Source organism: Neomonachus schauinslandi, chromosome 7, assembly GCF_002201575.2.
Source record: "Neomonachus schauinslandi chromosome 7, ASM220157v2, whole genome shotgun sequence".
Taxonomy (NCBI): domain Eukaryota; kingdom Metazoa; phylum Chordata; class Mammalia; order Carnivora; family Phocidae; genus Neomonachus; species Neomonachus schauinslandi.
Window position 1 is genome coordinate 142,702,662 of NC_058409.1, and position 6,861 is coordinate 142,709,522.

Genomic DNA, 6,861 nt, shown 5'->3' on the forward strand with positions numbered 1-6,861 from the left:
CTTTAAAAAAAAAAAAAAAAAAAAAAAAAAGATTGAGATTAAGGTTCTGAAGGCCGATTCTGGGAGTCAAATGCGATGTCAAAAGTTGTTTGGTTTTTGTTTGTTTGTTTGTTTTTTAAAGATTTTATTTATTTGACAGAGAGATAGACAGTGAGAGAGGGAACACAAACAGGGGGAGAGGGAGAAGCAGGCTTCCTGCCGAGCAGGGAGCCCGATGCAGGGCTCGATCCCAGGACCCTGGGATCATGACCCTGGGACCATGACCTGAGCCGAAGGCAGACGCTGAACGACTGAGCCACCCAGGCACCCCTCAACAGTTGTTTGTTAAACAACTTCCACAGCAGGAGGCTTCTCCATGCCCTCTCCCACCCGGTGTAAGGTGTAAAAGGGCAAAGGCCACCTCTCCCATCACAGCTCCATTGTTCATGCCCTCTTAATAGCTCTTAGGGCCCTGTGCTCCAGTGATTTTTGCAGAACTATCTTCCTTATCATAACCTGAGAGTTCACCAAATTCAAAGACCAGGTTTTAGTTTTCTCAATGCTCAGCATTCAAGAGGGGATCCCACCATCTTGGGTGATGCTTATTAATCCCTGTTAGCTGAGAGAGCAGGCAAGGATGCTAGGCCGGCCCCAGCTGTCTCCGGGGACCTTCTAGATTTATACAAGACCAAGCACAGGACATGAATTTCCTTTAGCCACTTGCACTTCCAAGTCTTTGTGTCTTCAGGAATGAAAAAAAAACAGTGCACCACCCTAGGGAGGAAGACTTATTAGGACCCTGGGGCATGTCCGGGTTTTGTACCAGCATCTGACCTTCTGTGGTTCCCTGTAAAGCCAGATCCATATCCGGTGGTGTGTGACTACCACACTCAGGCTGCCCGGGGACACAAACCAAGGGGGCTGGGGAGCTCGCCCAGTGCTGGTGGTGCTGCTTCTAGAGGCGGATCTTATGGAGAGGCATCACACGAGGCTCTGGGCCTGGACCCCCACGTGCTTGGCATGGGCCTCTAAGCTGTGCCTCCCTGCTACTCTCCCTCACTGAGCATAAATTCAGTAATCAAAGCAGAAACTAAGCCAGAATGTTTAAATTACCCCCGTGAATCATACGTTTTGGTTAACACCTATCACTTGGCCTAATCTCGTTAGGGTGGGTTTCAGGTCAAAGTGTACCCATGGGGACAAAGCTAAGGGCAGAGAGAGTTTGGGCTGGGCATGCAAGGCATGATGGGAGAATCATGGAGCAAATATAGAAAAAATGAACCAGAAAATTTCAGTCCCCTGCGGTATTCGTTGACTAAGGCTGCCGCAACAGAACATCACAGAGTGGGGGCCTTACACAATTCTAGAGGCTGGAAAGTGGGAGATCAAGTTGTCAGGAGGGTTACTTTCTTCTGAGCACCGTGAGAAAGAATCAGTTTCACAGTTGTCCCCAGATTCTGGTGATTTGCTGGCAATCTTTGGAGTTGCTTGGCTTCTAGGAGCACCACCCCATCTCCATCCCCATCTTCACATGCCGTTCTGTATGTCTATGTCTTTGTGCCCAAGTCCCCCCCCTTTTTAAGAACACCAGTCAGGGATGCCTGAGGGGCTCAATTGGTTGAGTGTCCGACTCTTGGTTTCGGCTCAGGTCATGATCTCCTGGGTCATGGGATCGAGACCCACCTGGGGCTCCACGCTCAACAGGGAGTCTGCTTGAAGATCCTCTCCCTCTCCCTCTGCCCCTCCCCCAGCACTCTCTCTCTCTCTCTGAAATAAATAAATTAAAAAAATAAAACACCATAATACTGGGTTAAGGCCCACCCTAATAACCTCACCTTAACTAAATACATCCGCAACAAACTTAATTCCAAATAAGGTGACCTTGGAGGTACTGGGGTTACGACTCCAGTGTATGAATTTTAGGGGGACCCAATTCGACCCATAACCCTGCCCTTGGAGTGCTTCCATTCTGCTGGGGAGATATATAATAAACAACATAAATACATGAAATACATAGTATGTTAAATAGCATTAAGTGCCAAGGAAAAACTAAAGCAGGGAAAGAAAATGGGAGGGGTCCAGGGGTACAACTGTAGATGAGAGAGCTAGAGAAGTTCCCACTGAGGAAGGGGCTTTTGAATTAAGACCTGAAGGAAGTTGTAGTGGGAGCTATGCTGGCCATGGGGTCCTGGTCTGTCCCTGCCTCCCATCCTCATGCCCAACCCCATCTGGGGAGTGTCTTGTAATCCCTGTCCTACCAGCTCCAGGAGCACGAGTCCCTGGTCCCCCCACATGCCCCAAGCCTAGCTCCAGCAGTGCGGGCTTCCCAGAGGGCTGGACCCGCCACCCTGTCTGCCTTCCAGTGCCTCTCTGACCTTTGTCACCTCCCCGTCTCCAGCGGAAGAGGCACCTTCCCCTACAGCCAGACCCAGAGCCCTCCTCCCTAGGGACTCTTAATACCCCCACCCCGAGGGTCCTCACGCCATCACATGGCACCTGTCCTCCAGCATCAACCACCCCACTCAGATCTGCATCTTAGCACAGACTCTGCTTCCCCACACCTGCTTTGCCTTCACAACCAAACCTTTGGCAAGAGAAGTCTTCAACAAGTCCCAGGGCTCATGTTTTAGTGACTCCTTTTTAAAAAAAAATCTGTTTTTGAAAATATCAAAAGTAGTATGTGCTTTTTGGGAAAGCCCCCAAACACTTGAGTCCACAAAGTGCGAAGACAACGTGTCCCCTCTCTGTTTCCATTGTTACTCTTTGAATATCTGTCATCTGCTTCTTCCTCTCCCCTACTCCCCCAGGGGTCCTGCAGGGGCTTCTTTTCTATTGAAGTCAATGGGCATTTCCAGCCCTGACCCAAACTCAACATCCCCACAAGACCTGCTCTCTGCCTGAACAGTGACCACCTAGAAGAGACCCAGTCCAGCCTGTATTCACTCTGCAGCTCCCCAGGGCAGAGCCGGGAGTGGGCATCCCCCTTACTCCATGCTCCCAGGAAGGGGAAGGCAGTGGGCGTTCTGCCCACGGGGCTGCAGAGGGGCAAGGCTGGCTGAAGGATCGTGAGCTGAAGTGTGAAGTTCAAGAACAGAGACTGTTCTGGCCTGGTGGTATCTTACAGCAGCAGGGGTCCAGACTATGCTCCAGATATGTGCTTCAGTGAACAAGTGCAGGAGACAGCTGAGCAATCCCACCTTTGCCATGATACTAAATCTAAAGCCACCTGACCGCCCTGCCCGACCTTGAGTCTCCTACCTGGGCACAGAGTTTGTAGGAACGAGATCGGCTCCTTTACGACATGGATGGCAGTGGTGCCCGCAGTTACTACTTTTTACTGGTGCATCTTTTTACACTTGAATGTGACTGCCTCCCGTTCCATGGCTGGAAGGGTGTAGGTGCTCTCCACAAACCCAGAACACTTTGGTGTTTTATTCTTGAACCAAAAATATCCCCCGTTTACGATGATAACATCCGAAAGTTCTATTCTTCCCTCTCCTAATCTGGAGTTATTCAGTCAACTGGTATACTGAGTGAGGCAGATGCACAATCAACGTCTCAATACGCACATTTTACCATAGATTTCCTCCACGGAATCCTCCCCCCGCCCCCCAGTGGCTCATGCCCACATCTGCTGCCGTGGCACCTGGCTTCTGAGTCCCCCTCACCCACCGGGCTGCAAGGAGGTCTCATGGATAGGCCCCCCTTTGAGTCCTGGCTTCTGGTTTCTTCTTTATTAGCACAGACCTCCTGTCCCTTGTCCTTCTCATTGATAGTATTTATTAGTTAAGCACTGATTTGATGGGAGGGACAGAAAAGCCTTCCAGCTTGGTCCTGCTCTGAAAAGCTGCAGCTAGGTGTGGTGAGGACCCCACAGAGGGCAGGCCTCGATCACACCCTTGAATTTAGGTGTTCGTGCCGAGAGGCTGCCTCTGTTGAGGGGAGCAGCTCGACCAGAGTCTGTCTGTGACACAAAACGGGAGGCATGCTGGTGGGATGTGGGTGCTTTGGCTGGCTGACCACACGTGTTGGCTGTGGCACTGGTCGTTATAACCCTCACTCAAGCCTAACAACGCATGTGTGTTGGGTGAGAGGTGCGGTAAGGTGACCCGCGTCGCTGTTGTCTTGCCCTAGATGGCCAAGGGGCGGCTCCGGTGGTCCCTATTCTCCCTGGCAGGACCATGTCCCCCAACACGCACCAGAGGACGCAGCATCACAATTGTTTTCATGTCACCTAATTCTCTCGCTCTCTATTGGCAAATAGTTTGTCACCACTCACCATGCCAGTCTCCACTCCTTGAGCCCCAGATTCCCGGGGCCCTTCTCTAGGTGGTCAGGGGAATGGCCCCATTTCTGAACTATATATCAGTCTATTTTTCTAAAATGTTTTCCCTAAATCCCCAAAATATCTCATACTAAACTGTTTCTTTTTTCCCCAAACCAGCACTCTTAGGGCTCTTTGCTTTAGCATCCCCTACTCTAGCTCACCATGCTAAAAGAGAAGGGTCCTAAAAATGTGGGTGTGGTCACCACACTGGGAGGTTCTTCCAGCCATTTGCCAATGTTTGTGCCCATTCTTGGTTTTTGCTAACTAGACACTTCCCACTTTCTACCCCCGCACCCCTGGCACGACCACTTGGTCCTAGCAGACAACCTGACTCTCCAGTGTCAGGGTCCTCAAGGCTCTTCCCTCTGGGACCATCCTCCCATCTCCCTGGCTTTGCCCACACCAAGAGCTCCCAAGGGAAGTGTTAAAGTCTTGGCCATACTGCCCCCTGGATCCCGCCACTGGAGGTCCTTCAGGCATCTTGGGACTCTTCCTGGACCAGACTGACCTCACACTCTTCTCCCACAAATTGGCTCCTCCTTCTGCTCTCCTTAAGTTGAATGACATCACCACCTCCCCAGGAACCCAAGCCAGAGACTGGATCCTTCTGCTCACCACACTCCCCCCCAGGTCTCCCAGCGCTACCATTCCTCTCTGTTCCTCATCCATTCCCACTGCCACATCAGGTCTCTCCTCAGGATACCAGTCTGGTTTTGCCTCCATAACCCCAGCCTGACGCCTACCATGGCACATGGTGGCATATGACACAACTGTTAGGCTTAAAGTTGACACATCTGGTTCCAAATCCCAGTTAGCACCAACCTTGTGACTCAGTCATTCACTCTTGGTTACGCACCCAGCCCAAACGTGTACATGTGTCCAGTAAGATGTGGACTGGGCCATTCACAGAAGCTTCATTCATCATGGGAAAGAGGAGGAGGAAAAAGAGACAAGAACTAGAAGAAGAAGAGGAAACAAATGTTCACCTACAAGAGACTGGATAACTCTGCTGTGGTATGCGCATACAATGGGACACCATAATGCCATGAAAATGGATGAACTATGCTACACTCAGCAACAAGAATAAATGTCACCCACGTAATGCTGGCCAAAAGAAGCCAAACACAAAAGAACACATGCTGTATGATTCCATTTATACAAAGTTTAACATCAGGCAAAACTAATGTTTAAACACACACAGACACAGAGACCCAAAATGGTGTCACTTAAGCCAAGTCACCAAATCTGGACTTAATACCTAAGCTACTTGCAGTTTCAGCTTCCCCTTGAAATGTAGTCTGACCAGGTCAGTCAGGAATTGTCTGACCAGCACCCATGAAGTAACCTGTCACTTGCGCCTTCTCTGTCCCCAGCCCCCACCCGTCACAAGGCTGATGAGGTAATCTGCATAATAAGACCCCTGCCCTTCCCCTTAAGGTAGGGTGATCTCCCCTGAACCTATCCTTTCTTTCCTTTTGCTAATAACTTTCTATAAAAAACTTCCATTTTGTAGGACTCCTTGGAGCTCTCCCCCACTTGCTAGATGGAATGCCACCTGATTCATGAATCATTTAATAAAACCAATTAGAACTTCACATTTGCTTGGTTGAATTTCATTTTTTGAACACTGAACTCTTTTGCTGGAAATCTGAATAACGCTTACCTTTGGGGAGGAGGTGGGAGAGTGATGGGGAAGGGGTCAAGGAGGTGTGTGGGACACTTGGAATTTCATGCCCTTATTTGTTGTCCTGAGAGATGGTTGCACAGAGGGGGTTCACTTTGAGATAACTCATCAGCCTTACAATTTTCCCCAACATATACCACACTTCAGTAAATTTCTTTAAAACTCTTTAACTTAGGCAAGTTATTTAACCTCTCCAGGACTAAATATCCCTCACTAGGGATAATAACACCTGCCTTACAAGGTTGAGGAAAACATTACATGGAAGAGGGTTAACATGGAAATTAACTGAATAAGCACTCGATTAATATTAGCTGTTCTTATTCATTCACCCTCAGGAAACCTTCCCGGAGGTCAAGATAAATCAAGTGCCCAACTCTCTCCTACCCCCAAAATTATCTTAATCCCTGTAGTTGGAGGCTACCCTGGGGAGGAGAGCCCACCACCCCCCAACCTCCCGCTGAGAACGGAATTCCTGCCTCCACCCTACTCAGTGGGGCGAGGAGGGGCCTCCTCGGGGCTCCAGATCCCCGCAGGATCTGGAATTCGGGACTGTTTCTAGCTTTACTCATATTTTAGACATTTCTTCTTGGCTCAGAAGCTTAACCATTATTAACATCATTGTTGACCCCAAATTCCCCATGGCCAGATCACCGATTGGAATGCCTACCCAGTGTGCCCCTCAGACTTCCTCCTGCACAGTTTAACCCAAAGAATGACACTGGCAATGAAGAATGTGCCCAGTAGCTCTCAATCCCCAGCTAGCCCACCAGAATGCACACTATTCTTCAAGATCAGCCTGCTCTGGGAGACATTATTAACATAATTCCCAGGCAAGGAAAGACACGAGTTTTCCTTGACTAGTAGAAGAGTC